Raw genomic sequence first — 23,105 nt, forward strand, 5'->3', positions numbered from 1 at the left:
AGGACGACGACGTCCCAATGGAGAACATGGTAGTCGACGATCCGACGCCAACCCCCTCCTGCGCGCCATCCTCGCTAGTGCATTGCACCATGACCATCAGTGAGGCCCATGCCCAATACATGGACATGGTGAGGCGGAAGCGTCAGGAGCACTTCCGGCAGGCGCAGGCCGACGCCGCCTACAACCACCATCTCCTCTAGAGCACCTGTAGGCAGAGGAGCAGATCGCCGCGGAGCGGGCGGAGCAGGAGGCGCTACTCAACTCGTACCGCTCCGCCCACGACGGCCGACTCGAGCGCTGGCGGTACCGCATGCGGATGGCTGAGGCTGCGGCCGCCTACAAAGAGGGCGATGAAGCGGGCGAGGCACTGTTTGGCGAGATCGAGGACAAGGCAGAGGACAATGCCGGCTCCGACGAGTCCCCGCTCCACTTGCGTCGATGAGGCCCTGCTCCGCCGAGGCCCCGCGGCGCGAACAATGAGGCAGAGGACATCGCTGGCTCGACCGAGGCCCTGCGGCGCCAATAATGAGGCAGAGGACACAGCCGGCTCCGCCGAGGCCCCGCCCCGCCAACAACAAGGCAGAGGACATCACCGGCTCAGCCGAGGCCCCACCCTGCCGGCAAGGAGGGGGGAGTTCCCTCGCTCTGCGAGGCACAGCCCCGCCGGCAACGAGACAGAGGACATCGCTGGCTCCGTCGAGGCCCCGCCCCGCTACCAACGAGGCCACGCCACACAGAAAACAAGGAAGAGTAGAACATGGTAGGTCGCCGCCGCTTGGGTCCAAGTAAGGCCACGGCTGCTACCCTATAGTTGAAGCCAAGCTAGGCGGGTTGACCATTGACGGTTGATTACCTTCTTGGCGGCGACATGGAGTCGGAGAGCTTTGTTGGAGAAGGACGCTGCTTCAGTTACTTAACTGCAGGTGCAGTCGAGTCACTGGTGAGGGAGTCCTGTACTAAGGGGTCCTCGGGCGTCCGACCTATTGGATATGGGCCGGACTAATGGGCCGTGAAGATACAAAGACCGAAGACTTTACCCGTGTCCGGATGGACTCTCCTTGGCATGGAAGGCAAGCTTGGCGATCAACTATGAATATTCCTTTCTCTATAGCCGACCTTGTGTAACCCTAGATCCCTCCCGTGTCTATATAAACCGGAGGGCTATGTCCGTAGATACACCCGAATAATCATAGCCAGACTAGACTTTTAGGGTTTAGTCATTACGATATCATGGTAGATCAACTCTTGTAACACACATATTCATCAAGATCAATCAACCAGGAAGTAGGGTATTACCTCCATAGAGAGGGCCCAAACCTGGGTAAACATTATGTCCCCCGTCTCCTCTTACCATCGATCCTAGACGCACAGTTCGGGACCCCCTACCCGAGATCCAACGGTTTTGACACCGACATTGGTGCTTTCATTGAGAGTTCCACTATGCCGACCTCAAAAGGTTTGATGGCTTCTTCAATCATCTACAACGATGCTGTCCCAGGAGAAGTCCTCCTTCCCGGACAGATCTTCGTGTTCGGCGGCTTCGCACTACGGGCCAACTCGCTTGGCCATCTAGAGCAGATCGAAAGCTACGCCCCTGGCCGCCAGGTAAGATTTGGAAACTTGAACTACGTCACAGATATCCGTGGAGACTTGATCTTCATCGGATTTTCAAGACCACGGCAGCCGCTCTCTGCGACCATGATGAACATGACCTAAATCTGCCATCGGTCCGCATGCAGGAGATGGTACCTGTAGCTACTCAAGCCATAGATCCGGAGCAGATCGCGCCATCTGAAGATGGGAATCTCAACCCCACCGTGGAAGCCGCGGTCTCAGCAGCGTTGGAGCTGCACACAGACTTAACTTCAAGTGACTTCTATGTCACTGGAACTACGGACCTGTCTCCGGCTCCAGGTTCCGAACTATGCGCGTCCGCACACATCGAGCACGATCGGTCATCAGTCACCGAATTCAGCGCCGCGGACATCTTCCGGCATTCTCCTCTAGGCGACGTGCTAAACTCGTTAAGAGCATTTTCCTTACCAGGGGGCTCACAGCCGAACTCTATCCGGTTCGAACTGGATATTGATAACGGAGAATTTTGTTTCCCACCCACTGCCCACTTCATACACATTGTCGAAGACTCAACCGGCACGCTCGACTACGGCTCCAAAGACATCGACGGTATGGACGACGATGCCAATAAGGAACCGGGCCAAGACCCGCCGTTTACCGAACGCTGGACAACCACCTCTTCCTACGATGTATACATGCTGGATACACCTAAGAGAACTAACGACAACGAGAAAGCAGATCCAGTTGAGGACAAACCTCCTGTCATAAAACCAAAACGCCGGCGGTGCTGCTCTAAGTCACATCATGGAATAAATGGCGATACGGACACAGGAGAGGACACCACTCCCGACGGTGCCGAAAACAGAGAAGATCCCGATGAACGAACTGCCGAACAGGACGATCGGGAAACCGAGCAAGTTAGCCCTGATGAACAGGCCATAAACGATGACTCGGAGGATAGTAATTATCTTCCACTCTCCAAGGATGAGGTGAGTCTCGGTAGCGAAGATTTTATCATGCCTGAAGAACCTCAGGACCAGGAGCGCTTTAAGCGCCGGCTAATAGCCACTACGAGGAGCCTGAAAAAGAAGCAGCAGCAGCTTCAAGCTGATCAAGATCTGCTCAATGAGAGATGGATTGATGTCCTAGCAGTCGAAGAATGCGGCCTCAAGTGCCCAATCAAAATTTACCCAAAGCGCAAATTGCTACCTCGGCTCAATGACGAGGCATTGAAGCCCATACCATCACCGCACAATGCGGCTAACCAACCACCACATGGTTAGGACAAAGCGGCAACTCAAGCCGAACACCAGCCCGCCCCTCCTCACCATAAAGGCAGAGACAACATAGCTCGTGGTCACACATATGACCTTCGGCAGGACCAGGACAATAGAGCAGGACATACCAGATCGATCTACGGATCATGAGGATGGGCCCGACAGGTGACAACGGCTATCTATTCGGACGTGACAAGCCTAGTCACACCTAGGCCGAAAACCGTAGACGGACTCCATCGGAGCTACATCGCAATGTGGCCCAACATAAAGGCGCCGCACACCCTCTTTGCTTCACAGATGAAGTAATGAAGCACCAATTCCCACAAGGGTTTAAACCCATGAATAACGGATCATATGATGGAACAAATGATCCCGTGGTCTGGATCGAGGATTTCCTTCTCCATATCCACATGGCCCACGGAGATGACCATCATGCCATCAAATACCTGTCGTTAAATCTCAAAGGTCCAGCTCGGCACTGGTTGAACAGTCTGCCTGAGGACTCTATTGGCAGCTGGGAGGATTTGGAAGACGCCTTCCGCGACAACTTCCAAGGCACATATGTCCGGCCACCAGACGCCGATGACTTAAGCCATATAGTTCAACAGCCTGGAGAGTCAGCCAGGAAGCTCCAGACTAGGTTCTTAGTTAAAAAGAACCAAATCGTTGACTGTTCGGACGCGAAAGCCCTAGCGGCCTTCAAACACAGCGTCCGGGACAAGTGGCTCGCCCGCCACATCGGTTAATAAAAACGAAAATCCATGTCAGCCCTTACCGCTCTGATGACCCGCTTTTGCACGGGAGAAGACAGCTGGCTCACTCGTAGAAGCAACAGTGCCAGCGATCCAGGTACTTTTGAAGTACGAGAAGACAATGGAAAACCACAACGCGGCAAACACAAACACCGCAATGATAATGAGAGAACGCGCCACATAGCGGTCAACGCCGGATTCAGCGGCCCCAAACCCGGACAACGGAAAAAGACATTCAAGGCAAACAGAGATGAGCCATCTGCCTTAGACAAGATATTGGATCGACCCTGCCAGATTCATGGCAATCCCGACAAGCCAGCTGTCGGTGTCAAAATCGGCGGATCTCGGGTAGGGGGTCCCGAACTGTGCGTTTAGGCGGATGGTAACAGGAGGCAGGGGACACGAAGTTTTACCCAGGTTCGGGCCCTCTTGATGGAGGTAAAACCCTATGTCCTGCCCGATTAATATTGATGATATGGGTAGCACAAGAGTAGATCTACCACGAGATCAGAGAGGCTAAACCCTAGAAGCTAGCCTATGGTATGATTGTATGTTGTCCTACGGACTAAAACCCTCTGGTTTATATAGACACCGGAGAGGGTTAGGGTTACACAAGGTCGGTTACAAAGGAGGATATATGCATATCCGTATTGCCTAGCTTGCCTTCCACGCCAAGAAGAGTCCCATCCAGACACAAGACGAAGTCTTCAATCTTGTATCTTCATAGTCTAACAGTCCGGCCAAAGAATATAGTCCGGCTGTCCGGAGACTCCCGAATCCAGGACTCCCTTAGTAGCCCCTGAACCAGGCTTCAATGATGATGAGTCCGGCGCGCAGTATTGTCTTCGGCATTGCAAGGCGGGTTCCTCCTCTAAATACATCACGGAAGAATTTGAATACAAGGATAGTGTCCGACCCTGCAAAATAAGTTCCACATTCCACCATAGAGAGAATAATATTTCAACAAATCTAATTTGCTGACTTGTTCTGGCAACACGACATTATGTCATGGCCTAGTGATTATTCGAACCATTTCCTTTAACTAGCCCCACACATAACGCGAGGCAGTTTCTTGACTCGCCTTGTCAATGCGGGCGTGGCTAACCCAACCGCACCATCGATTACGGCGCTTGGGGGATAAGCGAGTTTTACCAGGCTAGTGGGGACGCATAGTCTCGTCCGCCCATATAAAGGGATAAGGATTCACCTTTTCATCCATGCCTTCTTCCTCCTTTGCTCATCCATTTTCGCACTCGAGCTCCAACACCCAAGTCCACATCCTTCCCCTCAACCTTCTCCAAACATGTCCGGAGTGGGAGGCAAATGGATGGCTTCCTCCGTTACGGAGGGACATATCAAGAAGCTGCGTGGAGCCGGATACTTAGCCGCGAATATCACGCATCGGCTGCCCACTGCGGGGCAGATCGTCCCTACCCCGGAACCTCACGAGAGGGTAGTTTTCGTCCACCACTTCCTCCACGGGCTGGGGTTTCCCCTCCATCCATTCGTCCGTGGTCTCATGTTCTACTACGGGCTAGACTTTCATGATCTGGGCCCGAACTTCGTCCTCAATAGTTCGGCATTCATCGTCGTGTGTGAGGCTTTCCTCTGCATCCGGCCCCACTTTGGCCTGTGGTTAAAGACCTTCAATATCAAGCCAAAGGTGGTGGGAGGCCAACAAGCAGAATGCGGCGGAGCCATGGTGGGCAAGATGCCCAACGTTATATGGCTTGAAGGCTCCTTTGTGGAGACCATAAAGGGGTGGCAATCAGCGTGGTTCTACATCACCGAGCCGCACAACGCCAAATGGGCGGCGGCCCCCGAGTTTCGATCCGGATTCCCTACACGGCTCACTTCTTGGAAAGAGAAAGGCTTGTCGTGGGGTTCATCGGTGGAGCTGGATGGACTCCAGAAATGTATCTGGAGTATGGCAAGCAAGAAGCTCAAGCTTGTCAACATAGTCCAGGTTATGCTCATCCGTCGGATCCTCTCATGTCAACAACGGGATTTTAACTTGTGGGAGTTCGACCCGGCCCAGCACCAGACTCTGAGCGAGCTCTTCGATACGATGCACAAGGACGTCTGGAAGGTGCTGTTCAAGGGCGCTAAGGTCCCTCCGTCTCTCGCCGAGGACCGCGGGCTAAGCGCAAAGCGCCTAGCGCGTTCGGTGAGTTCAATACGTCTCGTAGGAAATTTATTTCCCCTAGCTTAATCCCGTGCGGGGTCTGATCTCCATGCCTTTGACAGGACTGGGTGGAGACGTCGGGGCAGATTAACTGCCCGGCCCCTCTGCCCGAAGACACTGCGGGCGCTCTCCTGACGGAGATGCTGACTCCGGCTCCTTACAAGGTGCCGGAGAAGACCAAGAAAGCCAAGGGAACCCGAAAGAGGAATATGAAGACACTCCCCCTCCAGTCAGGGGAGACAAGAAAAGGAAGGCCGCCCCAACCGGGGGGGGGGGGGCGAATGGTCCAAGAAGGGAAGGACTCTCCTTCTGGACTACTCTACCACCACCGCCGAAGGCAAAGATGAGTGGCTACCTAGGGCCAAGCCCCTGGGGAAATCGTAAGTATTCGGATACCAAAGTAACTCATAGCATTCCTTTGTTGCACTGCTTCCCCTAATGCCGAATATGATTATGTAGGCCGCCACGAGACCGTATCGATGTATCGTCGGACGGCTCCCTGGGCTCGTCGGATATGGATAGCGATCCACTTCCAACCGCCACCTCCCCTTGCCTGCAGACGACGCCGAGGTATTGTCTCAAGAGGCACCGGGTTGAGGGGAGACAATCCCGGAGGCGCCTCAAGGCGACCTTCCAGACTCCGGGAGCAGAGGGAACAAGGCCCCTGAGGGCTCCGAGTTCGGCCCTCAGCCGAACACCGCGCCGGAATCTCCTGTGGTTCCGGACTCAGGCAGGCGGCCTCCTTCCAAGAGGGGCAAGACGCCTGTGCCGGTGACCTCTGTCCATCCAGAGGCGCCAGACAATCTGCTGGGAGCGCTTCACAGCGCTTCCATCGATGAGGAGCACCATACTATTATGAGTGCGGTGGTCCAGAAGGTTCAGTCCACCAAGAGTAGATTGACTGAAGCATGTGCCAGCCTTCTAATAGGCTTTGAGGTAAGTGCTTTGAAATATAGGAAAAATATTACCGCATAGACAGTAGCCCCTGATGCTCTGTTCGGTGTTCGAGAAGAAAAGCCGAATAGAGGATCAAATAATACCGCAGGAGTCTAACATAAGTATGTCTATATCCGTATGCAGGCTTCGCTGCTGGCCTCAGCCGCACTGACTGGGGAGATCGCCACACTGAAGCAGGACCTCGAGGGATCCAAGAAAGAGCTCGGCCTTGCCAAGAGGCAGCTCGAGGAGAACAAGGGTAAGTAATACCCTGTCTATAGATATGTATATATAAAAGAAGACGCGATTGCAGAATGACAGGATCACCTTATATTTGCCAGGGGCCATGACCGAGGTGGCATCCCTGAAGCAAGCGCTATCCAAGGCCGAAGACAAAGCGGCCAAGGAGCGCACCGAGCGGGAAAGGCAAGAGGCACGGGTGGGCGAGGTGCAGCAAGAGCTCCAAGCTCTCGTGTCGAAGCATCAAGCGTTGGAGCGTGACTCGAAGACGTGAGAGTCCAAGCTTACCGCGGCCCTCGAGAGCACAAAGTGTGCCAAGGCCGAAGCCCAAAAGGCCCTCCAGGAGATTGACGCGATGAAGAAAATAGCGGCGGGTAAGGCATTCTATATGAAAAGCAAGCATGTCAAAGTAAATTACCTATTACTTACCCGAATCCGGAGCTCTCCAGGAGCATTCACAGATTTGCCCCGCAGTGTGTCGGATGCCGCACAGTTTTACCAGGTCAAGGAGGGAAGCTCAACGGAGAAGCTATTCTGGTCTCAGTATACTAGGACCAAACACCCGGTGCCTATGAGCGACCAGCTGAAGCAGCTGGTCGTGCTACACAAGGCGGCCGAACAGGCCATGAAGGGCTTTATAGTCCGGCTGTGGCCTGGCGATGCCCTTCCGAATAACTACTTCGGCCTGGTGAGGCGGCTAGTGGACGCCTGCCCACGGCTGGAAGTCATCAAGCGGTCCGTCTGTATTGAAGGTGCATGCCTGGCTTTCGCCCATGTGAAGGTGCAATGGGCCAAGCTAGACGCCGTGAAGCTAATCAAGGAAGGACCGCCGCAGGGCAAGGAGCATCGCACACCTGAAATTTATTATGAGGCTGTCCTGAACGGTCCCCGTCTTGTAGCGGACGAATGTTCAAAGGATGTAATATTTGAGTAAACTTTCTCGTGTGATCCTCTATGATGAAAACTTGTTTCCTATGCGCTATGCAATGCTTGTTTCAATTTAAAATATTACCTTCTGTTTGGTTGTTTATCCAATTCGAGAGATGGTTAGTCCTCGGCTTCTGCCCCCATGCCGCGAGTGCTGGGGTGTTCGGGATAAACCTGAGCATTCTTGTTCCCATGTTTGGGTCCTTCGAGGGAGGTGCTCAGCACAGTGAACAAGGCAACCTGACTAATAATGCTTTATCACTCTCACTTAGCCATAGAATTCTATAATTTTAAATTTTGGCGAAACCCCTGGTACTCGGAAGGCCGAATTCGGGGCGCGATACACGCCTTTAAGCCGGACAGGACCGGCTCCTCGCTCTAAGCGGCATAAGTCTTTAGGGACTCGAAACCTCGCCAAACAGCGACCAGTCTCTCGCCTTATCATGACAGTCAGTTTTAGCTTTCTCTATTGAGGTGCTTAGCCTAGCAGAACCGGGGCACAATCGCAGTAGTTCTCCTAGCGCTACCTTAGCCGATAGAGCGGAACGTAAGGTACCAAAACATAGGAGCCGGGCAAACCCAGCATTTGACCAAAGACATGATTCGGAGCTGATGCATATAATTCTATAAGTTCGGGGTGCCGCACTTGTGAAAGTGTTCGGACTTCTCACACCATATTGTGGGGTACTTAAGCCCCAGGTGTGTTGGCCGTACCAAAGTGTACGGTTGCAAGGCGTCATTAATGAACACATATATATATAACAAGAATGCAATAATAGTTGTAATATTATGCGTTGTTTATTCAAAGAGGTGCGTTAAAGCAGGAATATACAGATAGTGCAATAAGCAAAAAGTAGGACTATGTCCCTTCCAAGGGAAAGCTAAGGAATAGTATTAAAGCAAATATTTCATTCATATCGTAATCCACATGGGAGTTCCGTGGTGTGAGGTAGCTTTTTGCCTCCTTGGTTGCTACATCATGTGTTCGGCAATCATGCTGCCGGACAGGGTTTCCAGAGATTAAAGTCCTGAAAGAGAAAAATAACAAAGCGGGAAGCCCCTAGTGCGGTTTAAGCCACGTATCGGGGCGTGCCGTAGTTGTGCCCCCCTCCCCGCCTGTGCCCATGGTATTTTTAATGCGTAATTATGTACACATGGCACGAATTTCGCCGTTTGGCTAGGACTGGGGTGGGGGCCGCATTGCTACGCGAGCTCAGATCGTGCCAGGCGGTCCAGTTGCCAATTACTCCGAGCACGCTTCAAGGTGTCCGGGTCTTGAAACACCGAACTGGTGGATTGCCTTGAGAGGCTGCTTTGCGCTTCTGCTGTGAGGGCTGCAGTGTGCTCCTCCGTTCGGAGAGAGCGCTCTGTGTTTCCATTAACTGTAATAACCCCACGAGGTCCTGGAATCTTGAGCTTGAGGTATGCATAATGTGGTACCACATTGAATCTCGCAAATGCGGTTCGCCCGAGTAGTGCATGATAGCCACTGTGGAACGGGACTATATCGAAGATTATTTCTTTGCTTCGGAAGTTATCTGGGGTCCGAAGACCACTTGCGGTGTAATTGATCCTGTGCAATGGGCCTCTACACCTGGAATGACGCCTTTAAAGTCGTTCTTGTGGGTTTGATACTTGAGGGGTCTATACCCATTTTGCGCACTTTGTCCTAGTAAAGTAGGTTCAGGCTGCTGCCGCCATCAATAAGGACTCGAGTGAGGTGAAATCCGTCAATGATTGGGTCTAAGACCAGTGCGGCAAATCCGCCGTGACGGATACTAGTGGGGTGGTCCCTGCGATTGAAGGTGATCGGGCAGGAGGACCATGGGTTGAACTTTGGGGCGACTGGCTCCAACGCATATACGTCCCTGAGCGCACGCTTCCGCTCCCTCTTGGGGATGTGGGTTGCGTATATCATGTTCACCGTCCACACTTGTGGGGGGAACCTCTTCTGTCCTTCGGTGTTCGGCTGCCGGGGCTCCTCTTCGTCATCACTGTGTGACCCCTTATCTTTATCTTCAGCAATTAGCTTGCCGGCCTGCTTGAACACCTAGTATTCCCTGTTGGTGTGGTTGGCTGGCTTGTCAGGGGTACCGTGTATTTGACACGAGCGATCGAGTATGCGGTCCAAACTGGACGGGCCTGGAGTACTTATTTTAAATGGCTTTTTCTGCTGACCGGGTTTAGAGCCTTTGAATCTGGCATTGACTACCGTATCCTCAGTATTATCGCTGTTAATGCGGCGCTTATATTTGTTGCGACGTGATCTGCTATTGCCATCCTTGGTATCTGAAGTACCATGGTTTTTTGATATGTTGTTACTGCGAGCCAGCCAGCTGTCTTCTCCCACACAAAAGCGGGTCATGAGTGTCGTGAGGGCTGCCATAGATTTCGTCTTTTCCTGTCCAAGGTGCCAGGCAAGCCACTCATCGCGGATGTTATGCTTGAAGGCTGCTATGGCCTCTGCATCCGGACAGTCGACGATTTGATTTTTCTTTCTTAGGAACTGTGTAGAATTGCCTGGCCGATTCTTCTGGCTGTTGAATTATGTGGCTCAAGTCATCGGCGTCTGGTGGTCGCACATAAGTGCCCTGAAAGTTGTCGAGGAATGTGGCTTGCAGATCTTCCCAACAGCTAATGGACTCTGCTGGCAAGCTGTTAAGCCAATGCCGCGCTGGTCCTTTGAGCTTTAGTGGGAGGTATTTGATGGCGTGTAAGTCATCGCCGCGGGCCATGTGGATGTGGAGGAGGAAATCCTCGATCCATACCGCATGATTTGTTGTGCCGTCGTATGATTCAATATTTACGGGTTTGAAACCCTTTGGGATTTGATGATCCATTACTTCGTCTGTGAAGCATAGGGGGTTGTGCGGCGCCTCTATATTGGGCTATATCGTGATGCAGCTCGAATGGGTCTTGCCCGCTGTGTTCGGCCCAGCCGGATTTACTTTTACTGTATCCGGCGTGACATTTATCGTCTCGCATAGTGGCGCACCCTCGTGATCCGTAGATCAATCTTGCATGTTTTGCTTTGTCCTCCAATATGTCTCGTAGGTCTGGCGTATTTCCCCATGCCTTTTTATTTGAATGGCGTCGGGCTGTAGGCTGAGTTTTTGGCTGGAATGCCTCTCTATCATGGCCACGAGGTGGCCGATCATCCGTGTCGTACGCTTCTTCCTCTAGTTTGGTTAGCAACCTGCATTTTGGGTAAGTCTTGGAGGGGCGTTCGAGTTTATATTCCTCGGCCGCTAGGACTTCAGTCCATCGGTCAGCTAGTAGATCTTGATCAGCTTGAAGCTGCTGTGGCTTTTTCTTAAGGCTATTTGTCGTGGCCATAAGTCGGCGCTTGAAGCGCTCTTGTTCGACGGGATCCTCTGGCACGGCGAATTCGTCATCAACGAGGCTTGCCTCGTCTTCGGAGGGGGGCATGTAATTATCATCCTCCACTTCTCCATCTGCCGCTCTCTCAAGAGGGATGGCTCCTCCATCCTCCTGCTCTAAATCTTGCTGGAGGGGATTGTTGTTATCTTCGACACTATCCGGAGTGTTATTATCTCCTGTGCCGGTATCACCACTTTTTCTTTGGCGGGACTTAGAGCGGCGCCGCTGACGTCGGCGATTGGGTTGCTTCTTGGAGGGGTCATCCTCCGCTGTCTCGTCGCCATTGCCTTCTTTGGGTGTGTCCATCATGTATATATTGTATGATGAGGTGGCTGTCCAGTGCCCTGTGGGCAGTGGTTCATCTTCGTCTCCTGCATCGTCGTCCATACCATCGATGTCTTCGGAGTCGAAGTCGAGCATGTCGGTTAAGTCATCAACAGTGGCTACTAAGTGGGTGGTGGGTGGGCCATGAATTTCTTCGTTGTCCACATCCCAGTCCTGCCGGACATAGTTCGGCCAGGATCCTCCTGACAAGGAGAGAGACCTTAATGAGTTCAGTATGTCGCCGAAGGGCGAGTGCTGAAAGATATCCACGGAGGTAAACTCTATGATCGGCGCCCAATCGGATTCGATAGGAACGGGCGTAGGCGGTTCGGAGTCCGTGGCCGGAGAAAGGTCCGACAGTTTAACAATACGGCTCTCATACAAGGTAAGGTCGATGTTTGGCTCGATCACCGATGGGGGTAAGGCCTCTGTGGCGGGGTCCATCCACCCATCCATGGACGGTGCAACTGGCTCCGAATTGAGGGTCGGAGCGGCTGCCGGTGCGATCTCCTGAACACTGTCGGATGGTAGAGCTAAATCGTACTCATCATGACCGCGTGACGCACAAGGTAGAGGCTCGAATCCATCGAAGATCAAGTCTCCGCGGATATAGGCCGTGTAGTTTAAGCTTCCAAACCTGACCTGATGTCCAGGGGCGTAGCTTTCAATCTGCTCCATATGGCCAAGCAAATTGGCCCGTAGTGCAAAGTCGCCGAATACAAAAATTAGTCCAGGAAGAAAAGTCTCACCCTGGACTGCATCGCTAACGATGATAGACGGAGCCATCAAGCCTAAGGGCGACGACACAGAGGAACTCTCAATGAAAGCACCAATGTCGGTGTCAAAACCGGCGGATCTCGGGTAGGGGGTCCCGAACTGTGCGTCTAGGCGGATGGTAACAGGAGGCAGGGGACACGAAGTTTTACCCAGGTTCGGGCCCTCTTGATGGAGGTAAAACCCTACGTCCTGCTCGATTAATATTGATGATATGGGTAGTACAAGAGTAGATCTACCATGAGATCAGAGAGGCTAAACCCTAGAAGCTAGCCTATGGTATGATTGTATGTTGTCCTACGGACTAAAACCCTCCGGTTTATATAGACATTAGAGAGGGTTAGGGTTACACAAGGTCGGTTACAAAGTCGGAGATATGCATATCCGTATTGCCTAGCTTGCCTTCCACGCCAAGTAGAGTCCCATCCGGACACGAGACGGAGTCTTCAATCTTGTATCTTCATAGTCTAACAGTCCAGCCAAAGAATATAGTCCGGCTGTCCAGAGACCCCCTAATCCAGGACTCCCTCACCAGCCACTCACACCAATAGAAGTTGTTGGGTCTTCAAACAGGCCGGCAGGCTCAACACCGAACATAAGGGGAAAAGACCGCCCAATGATAGCGATGACGAAGAGATTCACCAAACAAATACCGGGGGTTAGAAGCAATTTCCCCCTGAGGTAAAAACAGTGAACATGGTATACATAACACACGCCCCTACAGAGGAGCATGAGACATACTCCCTCCGGACTGAGGATCATACTATATTCCCTCCAGCTGATTGACAAGTCAGCCTTATTAAACTGCATACCTTGTCGGCCATTAAGCCGTCAGTCTCCACTCAGCAAGGCCGACCAATTGTGGAGCTGGACTAGCAGTTAGGCCTGTGCCGTCCACCTCATACACCTGCTAAATCCATACCACTCATACATAACTATGCACTCAAAATACCATGGGCATCGTCGGAGGCATAATACGAATGAGCCTACAAGTACTTCTATCACTCCGTTCTTTTCAATTCTTTTCTGACAACTTTATTTTTCATTATCCTTTTATCATAGCTGATTCGTAGGCTGGTCATCTCACCGACCCTATCGGAGTTCCGGTTTATACATTCATCCAAAAGTTACTCCCTTTAAGGAGCCCCTTCATCGAGGAAAGGCGGTGCAGACATGTGATAGGAGGTCCAAAACAACTTTTTTAAACCGTACTATCTATTTTGCGAGCCTGTAAGTGCCTTCTACCTTAGCCATCAACCCTTGGCATGTCAAATAGCCAGGGTCGTGGCGTTATTATATACAAAACAATGATTGGCATGTCACTTAATTTCTAGTGAATATAATTTATATCCCGTATTCACTTTTTTCTAAAAAAATGTATTTCGCTCCTTGTGTTATTTCACACGCCGCGGCAGGGGCTTGATATGGGAACAAACTAAATGGCCAATAAGTCCGAACAGCCTTATAGCATACTTCGGCGTCGCGAGTTTGGCCTTATATGCATCAGCTCCGAATCATGTCTTGGGTCAATAGTTGGTTTGCCCGGCTCCTATGCTTGCTGCCTTACGTTCCGCTCTATCGGCTAAGGTAGTAAAGGGAGAACTACTGCGATTTTGCCCTGGTTTGCCCAGACGAGCACCTCAGTAGAGAAAGCCGAAAACTGACTGTCATGATGCGGCGAGAGCTGGTCAACCACTCGACGACTTATCGGAATCTTTCTCGGTTCCCTCCGTATTATACGAAGGACCTTTCTTTAGGTCATACGTGTGAACGCACCACATTGGGATAACAGGGTACATACCAGGGTTTATATCGTAAACCCACCATAAAACTACTATGGCTAAGTGAAAGTGTTAACGCCCTATAGCCCGGTTGCCTTGTTCACCGCATTGACACCTCTATTCATGGACCAAGACGTTGGGTTAAGAGTGATCGTATGCTCTCCCGAACACCCCCGTATTTTCTACGTGGGGGCTGAAGCCGACGTCTGGAAAACTTTTAGATTATGTAAACAACGGCCGCAGAGGAGGAGCCAAAAACTTTTAAGCAAAAATCATAATATTATCATCATACTGTCTTTTACAATTCAATACATTTCATTCAAATATCATATCTTTCGAGCACTGACTCTCTATCAAGCGGGCACCCTCTAAGATGTCCTCGAAATAGTGTTCGGGTGCGTGATGGTCCTTACCCTTGGGGGGACTCCTCGCGGCAACGTTAGTGGCCTTCATCTTGGCCCAATATGTTTTGACATGGGCAAAGGCCATCCATGCACCTTCAATGCACATTGAACACTTCACGGCGTCGATACGCGGCACCGCATCCACAAGCCGCTGCACCAAGCCGAAGTACCTATTCGGAATGGGCTCCGTAGGCCATAGCCGGACTATGACGTCCTTCATGGAGAAACCAGATATCCTGTGGATCTCGGCCCACTGGGCCATCTATTCATTTAATAACAACTGACGCTTTGGCGTGCCGAATTGTGACAAAAAAAGCTTCTCCGTGGCACACCTTCCTGCACTTAGTAAAAATGCAACACATCCGAGGCACTCTTCGGCACGTCTAAAAAGGGTCCGGAGAACTCCACATTTGGTTAAGCGGGGAATACTTCGGATCGCCGAACTTCGTCTGTAATAAGAAAGGCTTACCACCCGCTATCTCCCCAGCTTGCCGGATCTCTTCCCGAGCCACTCTAGACTCGGACCGTCCTTCTTTCACTTCTTGCAAGGCCTTGTCGAGATAGGCCATTCTGGCCTTGTTATCCTTCTCAAGGAATCTGCACCGGACAATGATCTCCTCTAGCTTGCGCGCCATGGAATTCTTTCCTCACATTAGCGCCGAACAGCTTGTTCGGTTTTTAAATCTTCAGCTGCCTTATTGGCAGCCATATTACTCATTCGGGTTTGCTCCTTGGCAAGGACAAGCTTAGCCCGAAGGGCCTCCACCGCAGCAGCACCATCTGTAGTTACGCATGTCTCACTATATAATTCCAGCTTCACGCTCATATTATCATGCATAAATATACTGGCTGACCCAAAAACATACCTTGCGCCTCGTCAAGACGCTTGTTGATCAGCGTGATGTCATCATCCGCCTCATCAATCTTCCGCTGCAGATCCTCAACCTCCGCGAATCGGGTAGTTGTAGGGGAAGCAATAGCCTGTGTTAAAAGTAGTCATATTATTTCCTGGGTAAATATTTTTGATCCTCTGATTGCCTCCCTTGAGGAGCCTATCATAGTCTCAGGGGCTACTATCTATACATAGGAGTATTTTGTGAATAAAACACAATTGAAAGCATTAAAGCACAAACCTCGAAGCCTCTTAGCAGGCTCATGAAGGCTTCATTCAATCCACTTTTCGCGGATAGGACCTTTTCAACCACCGTACCCATCAAGGCACGACGGTCTTCGGAGACGGACGCCTGTCGCAGCATGTTCGTCAAATTATCCAGTGTTTCTAGGTATCCGAAAGCGGTCGTAGTCGCACGGCCTCCCTTTAAAGGGATCCATTCATTTGCCCCTGGAGTTGTCTCCGGCTATAAGCCGGATAGTCCGGGGCCTTTATTGTTGGCCCCTGGACCTTGGGCTTCCAAAGTATCATCTTCGGTTCATGTTTTCGTCACCCCTTGCATCACTTGCAGATCAGGAGAAACCCTCCAGGATGACACCTCGAAGTCATCTGCCATATTGGGTGAGGAGACTGGTGGAGGTGTCTCGCTTTCCATCATCTCTGGGAGAAGATCTCCCAAGGAAGATGATTGTTGAGAAAGATTATACGCCGAGCTGCAAAAATGCATACATTCTAGATGTTACCCTGGTCACACGAGAGGAACGAAGTATGTGTAAAACACCCTTGCTCGCTTAAAATTTAGGTTTGGCCTCATTGTAGGATTGCGTGATAATGTCATCCTTCAAGTCCGAGTCGCCCGACAGGGCCATCTTGGCTCACTTCAGAGCCTTTCCTTCCCAATCTTCGGATGCGGCCCTTTTCTTACCATAGGGGGAATGAATGTTGGCTTCTGCTTTACTTTTGCCTTTGGGCGATGGAATTTTCACCTCCCAGGACACGGCGTCTAAAATATATTTGGAATGGAGGCCCTCTTTGGTCCTCCCGCTCTCCGTCTTATCCTCCTTCACAGACATATGGAATGGTGCCGGGGCCAGCATCCTTGTTAATACGGGATCTGCTGAGGCTTCGGGAAGGGGGAACGAACACCTAATTAGTTCCGCTTTCTTTATCCAGCCCTGAAAGAACATAGTCTGCTCAGTAACGTATTACGGTATCCGTAACTACTAAGTGCTCGGAAGACAGGAGCTTACCGGGGTATCCAGACGGTTGCAGTCAAGGCCGACGTCTTCAGTGGTGTCCGGCCAATGTTTTCGTTTCCCAAAAAACATCTTCCACATCCCTTTGTACCTATTGCTAAAGAAGTGTTGGAGGGTTCGAGGCCCTTCCGGATTAAAATCCCACATGCGGAGAGTCCTATGCTGGCATGGCAGGATTCGGCGGATTAGCATTACTTGGATCACGCTGACAAGGTCGATGTCCCTCTCGAGGTGGGTTCCGATGCAGCTCTGTAGGGTCCGCACTTCATCAACTGATCCCCAGTCCAACCCCTTATTGACGCATGATGCAAGCTGTGAGGGAGGGCCGGAACAGAATGTAGGTGTAGCAGCCCACTTGGTGCTCCAGGGTTCCATAACATAAAACCACTCTCGCTGCCATTGATTGTAAGTTTCGGTGAAAGAGCCTTTTGGCCAGGGATTGTTGGTAAGCTGGCTCACTACAGCGCCGCCGCACTCCGCCTGTTCCTCGTCGACTGCCTTTGGCTTCACACCAAAGGTCTTGAGCCATAAGCCGAAGTGTGGGGGGATTCGAAGGAAGGCCTCGCACGTGACAATAAACGCCGAGAAGTGAAGGAAAGAATCCGGAGCTAGATCGTGAAAATCTAGTCCGTAATAAAACATTAGCCCCTGGACAAAGGGGTGGAGAGCGAACCCTAGCCCTCAGAGGAAGTGAGAGATGAATACAACCCTCTCGCCCGATCTGGGGGTCGAGATAACCTGTCCATGAGCAGGAAGCCTGTGGTGGATCGCCGTGGTCAGGGATCTGGCCGCCCGAAGCTTTGCAATGTCCTCCTTTGTGACGGAGGAACCCACCCATTGGCCTTGACTGCAGGTTCAGGACTTGATGGGGAGGCTTGAAGCAATGAAGTCGAACCTTGGGTGCTAGAACTTGAGGTTGGAAAGGTTGAGGAGTGGTTTGGCGTAAAAGGACGGCCTTTGGTTCCTTTATAAGGGCAGCGGGTATTGAACGCCTCCTCCTAAGCCTAAAAACCTGCCTATTCCCAAGGAATCTTTCCCGTGGAACGGTTGGGTTACCAACGCTTGTATTAATGAGGATCCTGCAATAAGGGGACACGATCTCTTCTTCGACATAATGTGCCAATAAAAATCACGCCTCGAAACATGGAACAGAAAACGGTTAGAAATAAATGACCGGGTAAACATGATGCCATGTCACAAAAAGTTGTCAGCAGGTTGGACTCGTGAAATATTATGCTCTACTCCGCTGTGTGAGGTACTTGTGTTGCAGAACTGGACACATTTTGTTTCATTTGATTATCTTGGAGTATTCGGCAAGGGGAACCCACCTTGCAATGCCGAAGACAATCTGCGCGCTGGACACATAGTTCAGGGGCTACTGAGGGAGTCCTGGACTAAGGGGTCCTCGGGCGTCCAACCTATTGGATATGGGCTAGACTAATGGGCCGTGAAGATATGAAGACCAAAGACTTTACCCGTGTCCGGATGGGACTCTCCTTGGCGTGGAAGGCAAGCTTGGCGATCAACTAAGAATATTCCTTTCTCTGTAACCGACCTTGTTTAACCCTAGATCCCTCCCGTGTCTATATAAACCGGAGGGCTAGGTCCGTCGATACAACCAAATAATCATAGCCAGACTAGACTTTTAGGGTTTAGTCATTATGATCTCGTGGTAGATCAACTCTTGTAACACTCATATTCATCAAGATCAATCAAGCAGGAAGTAGGGTATTACCTCCTTAGAGAGGGCCCGAACCTGGGTAAACATTGTGTCCACCGTCTCCTATTACCATTGATCCTAGACGCACAGTTCGGGACCCCCTACCCGAGATCCACCGGTTTTGACACCGGCAACTGACATGTGGGCCCAAGAGGCTTCTGGCCCACATGTATGTGACACAACTGCACCTGTTGTTATGTCACTAAAGCTCAGTCCCCTGGAGAAGAAGCTTTTGTTCGACTTAACTGGACACGGGTGCTACGGTTAATTAATTATACGTCCAGTGCACCCCTTTTTAGTTGAAGAATGTATGAAATGTAATGAAATCCGGCATGTTTATATGAAATCTAGCAGTGTATGAATGAATTTAGTTCGATTTGTTTGAATTATTGTATCACTGGGATTGGATGAACATGCAAAACAATACGTACTAGCATTGTTCCTAGGGTAATCACCTCGTTTGCAGCAGTTTCACATGTACTCCCTCCGGTCCTTTTTAGTTTACATATAAGTTTTGTCTGAAGTCAAAGTATCTCTACTTTGACCAATCCTACAGAAAAAAGTATCAACATTCACAATGTAAAATCAACTGACTTGAAAGAAATCTAATATGCTAAGTAAAAAGGAACAGAGGGAGTACAAAATTTAGCGTTCCTGTGCATTGCAATCAACACACAGGCCTGGCAATTCATAGAGAACATTCAAAACAATTGATGATTATGCATCTCAGAGATTCACATGTGAGATCCAATATTTAGTTCACAACTGAACAATAAAGAAAAATCGATATATGCTGCTAACAGCAAATGGTGTCCCATTCGAAAATATCAAACGCATGTGTTCTTGCTAACATCAATGAGCAAAATTTGACAAGGTTGTCCCATTCCAAAATGTCAAATGCGTGTTGTTTTGCATACATCAATGAGCAAAATTTGACAAGGTTTTCCCATTCCAAAATATCAAATTCCTATGATTGTGGAATGGGCAGGGTTTGCCATCAGTTCGGACATTGACATGGCACCTCGTGCTAAATAAACAAGCTGTTCTTTTTGTGCAGTTCCACCAAAATCAACCAAATTCGTGTGTAGCTTGTATGATTTCGCCTTTATATGTTGCAACTCCTTGAACATATCGGCACCTCCTTTTTGTGGTGGAAATGAATGATTCGAGAATATTCGACGTATTCGTGAACATTTTGTGCAGTTCCCATTGAAATCAAGCTGAGCACCCCCGTTTGCATAAATAAAAAAAAGTGATTAGTATAAAGCAAACTGTACTATGAATTGACGGTTTAAACAGTCAACCTACATGATCCACGCAGAGCACACATTTAAAAAAATGGAACTCGCCGGAGGGAATCATAAAACAACATTGTAATGGCCATCACAACAACAAAGATGCAGATCCGTGAGTCCTTCTGAGATGAAGCTAGTTTGTTCTTGTGCGCAATAATGTAACCATCCTTCAACTTCTCCCTTCTTAAGAAGAGAGGATTGGCTTCTTTATCCTGGCATAATCAGAACTAGGCACTTCATGTACTCCATATTGTTATTTAGAGGAGGATGATCCTGTTGTGCAAAGACAAGAGGACAACTAAATGCTAGCATCCCTGTTTGCTCGAGAAAAAAGGAAAGCAAATATTTCAAACAACACAGTTGAAGCACTTCTCAAGGACAATACCACTTTCTCATGACAGTATCTAAACAGTAGCACAACACCAATAGAGATGAGAAAGCTCAATCATATGGATGAAATCTGTGGGCGAGTACCAACCTTTGTCAGGAGGCTTATTGTGTAGAGCATACAGATCAAGCACTTCTCCGGAACCATCTGTTGTTATCTAGTGTGGTTGCCATGCTTACTATATACTCCTCGATTAGTTTAATGTTTCCAACATCTTCTTGTGCAGTTCCACTAAAATATATGGTATCTTCAAAGAAGATCCCTGTTTGCACAAGTAGAGATAATTACATATTACATTAAGAGTGGCATCAAATCAGTGGCAAAACAATTGCTCGTTCGAGCCATAGCAATAAATTAAGATGCAAAACTATATCATTACTTGTATCATCGCAGTTCCAGTGCTTCATTACAGCACCAGGAGTTGATTTTTGTTTTTCTTACGCTTGTTGTTCCCCTTCATCACTTGGTTCAATAACAGATAAGCTTCACCGTCAATGTAAGATTTGGCATGTCAATTAGGGAGCACAAGTATAGCACTAAACAACGACGTTAATTTTCAGATGAAAGTGGCAAAATACAGGACAAGTTGTGAAATATACTTATCTTACCTCAATGGGATATTACGGTGCACATACAGATTGGAAGTCTTGTCTCCATTTGTGCAGTTCCCTAAAATAAAGCAACATTAGTGTACAAGTAGCACAACATATGAAAGCACACCGCACAATCATGTGAAAGAAGGCTAGTACTGACTTCTCATGATGCGGAATTCAAACAACTCACAAGAAGAAGATCTGTACCAAATTTTCCAACACGGATAGGAAGTAAGATCTCCTCTTGTGCCGTTCCACTAAGATCAAGCAATCAAGTAACATTGTCGGTGTGACATTTTGGTTCAACTACACAAAACACTCTTAAAACAAAAGTGTTTTGTGCAGTGCAACAAAAGGTCACAATAGCAATGAGGTGAAGTAGATAACCCTGTTTACACAGAGGTGCAAAGGAAGCAACTAGTGGTCAATAACGGTGTATGACACAGAAGCCAAGAAAAAGAAGCATCTAACTTATCTAAATGGGAAAGAAAGCAAGACAGTAGCATTTCTCAATCGGTTGCATTGATTAATATTAACAGAGAGATTATATTAACAATAAAATTTGTTAAACATGTAATTTGCTTTTAACTGTGGCATTGCATCAATTTTCCAATGGTATTATTAGAGGCTGTTTCTTTACAGGGACATTTTGGTGTAGGGTCTAAAAAAGGCCGTGTCAGTCCCATCTAAACCAAACAGGAGGGACTTTTAGGGACTAAAGAAAGAAGACCCTCAAGGAGAGTCTTTTTGGGACTTTTTCCAACAGCTGCCCCTACCCTGCATCGTAGCTTGTCTCTATTAGTTCATTACTAGGGGTAACATGGTCTTTTAGCATGTCATTTAATAACCTCTAGTCCATGTTTAGTCCCTGGAACCAAGCAAGTAGGGACTAGGGAGTTTTCAACAAAATAGGGCCTTAGATTAACAACAGCTAAAGAGTTGCACGGGACAGTGGACGCACCAGCACCATGTGCATCTACCGATGTATGAAGGGGTGATGCACAGTCTGTTGCAACAAAGAACAAAAACAACCAAGGAGCATATTTGTGTTGGTCCCAGTTTTGTTATCTTTAGACACCTTTGCCTATGTGAGCGCAGCAAATCTAGTCCCGCTCAAACTCTACAGCCTTGTCCCCCAAAACAAAAGATCAGATCGTTACAGATGTGCGTACTGCATTTGTCATTGTTTCCCCTTTTCGACCAATGTAGGTGCTAGATAGCCAGTCTGTACTAGTACTTTCCCCCCTTCCTTTCCTCTTTGAGCCACATCCTAGATTCATGCTATACAACTTTCCCCACTACTTTCCTGTTCGATCCAACACCTAGATTCGAGTGCAGAAGCGGAAAAAGCCCACATGCAGCTAGAGCAATGCATGTCGAATAAGTAAATTATACCTTAAGGTTCTTGGGGTGGGGTACGGTGGGCGACCGGAGGCCGTTCGGTCCACACTATGTACAACGGCGAGGAAGAAGGGGTCGGAGGCCCTCCCGCACCGCCGCTGGGTGAAAGAGAACAACTACGCCGGTAGTGGATTCCTTTCCTCGCCGACGGCGACAGCGTTAAGCCTCCTTCCCGGCGGACGGATCTTGTCGGCTCTTTGACCAGGAGTGGGGGGAGAGAGAGAGAGAGGCCAACGAAGTCTTGTTTAGATCTAGAGAGGGTGAGAGAGTGTGAAGAGAGCAACTACAAGCGCTGAGGCTCTAGCGTGTATATATATACTGGAGAGAGAGCGTGAAGAGTGCAAACCCTAGAAAACAAGCGTCGAGGCTGCAGCCAATGTATACGTGATGAGGTGATTATACGGTCACTACGAGATCGTATAGCTCCGTATCCATCCATTTTGACCAGTCAAAGAATCCTCCTGGCACCGCCCAGATCACTTTCTCTCTCTGTCATGCGGGGCCTACCTGTCATTGGGTGGAAGAAAGAAGTCGAACAAAAACAAAATTATGCTCAAGTGTAGTTATCGAACCCGAGACCTCAAGTTTGATGAGCGAATAGGCTAACTAGCTGCACCACCCCCACGTTATGTTTAACGAGAGGAAAATAACCTTTAATACATTCCTGCATTCTTGTGACAAGCATGTCATGTTTTTTTTGCGTGGGAGTCATTGGGATTTAAATCATAATCATGTAATGTGGCTTTGGTGGTAAGGTCGTTTGGGATTTAAAGCAATGTTGGTAGTACAGAAATAATGCAGCCTTAGTCACCTTACTTTTCTCCACGTAGTACGTTGGGTCCTACCAGTCAGAGGGTCAAACAAACAAATTGATAAGAAAAATTAAAAGTGCCAGCGGTGTATCTTACCTCACACATCTCGCTACTCCTCGTGAACACTGTCCAATTGATCCCTCTGTCCGCTCACGTACTATTTTAAGTGAGTCTGTATTATAACATGCACAC

Source organism: Triticum urartu, chromosome 6A, assembly GCF_056163025.1.
Source record: "Triticum urartu cultivar PI428250 chromosome 6A, HENAU_Tu73, whole genome shotgun sequence".
In the NCBI taxonomy this organism is placed as follows: domain Eukaryota; kingdom Viridiplantae; phylum Streptophyta; class Magnoliopsida; order Poales; family Poaceae; genus Triticum; species Triticum urartu.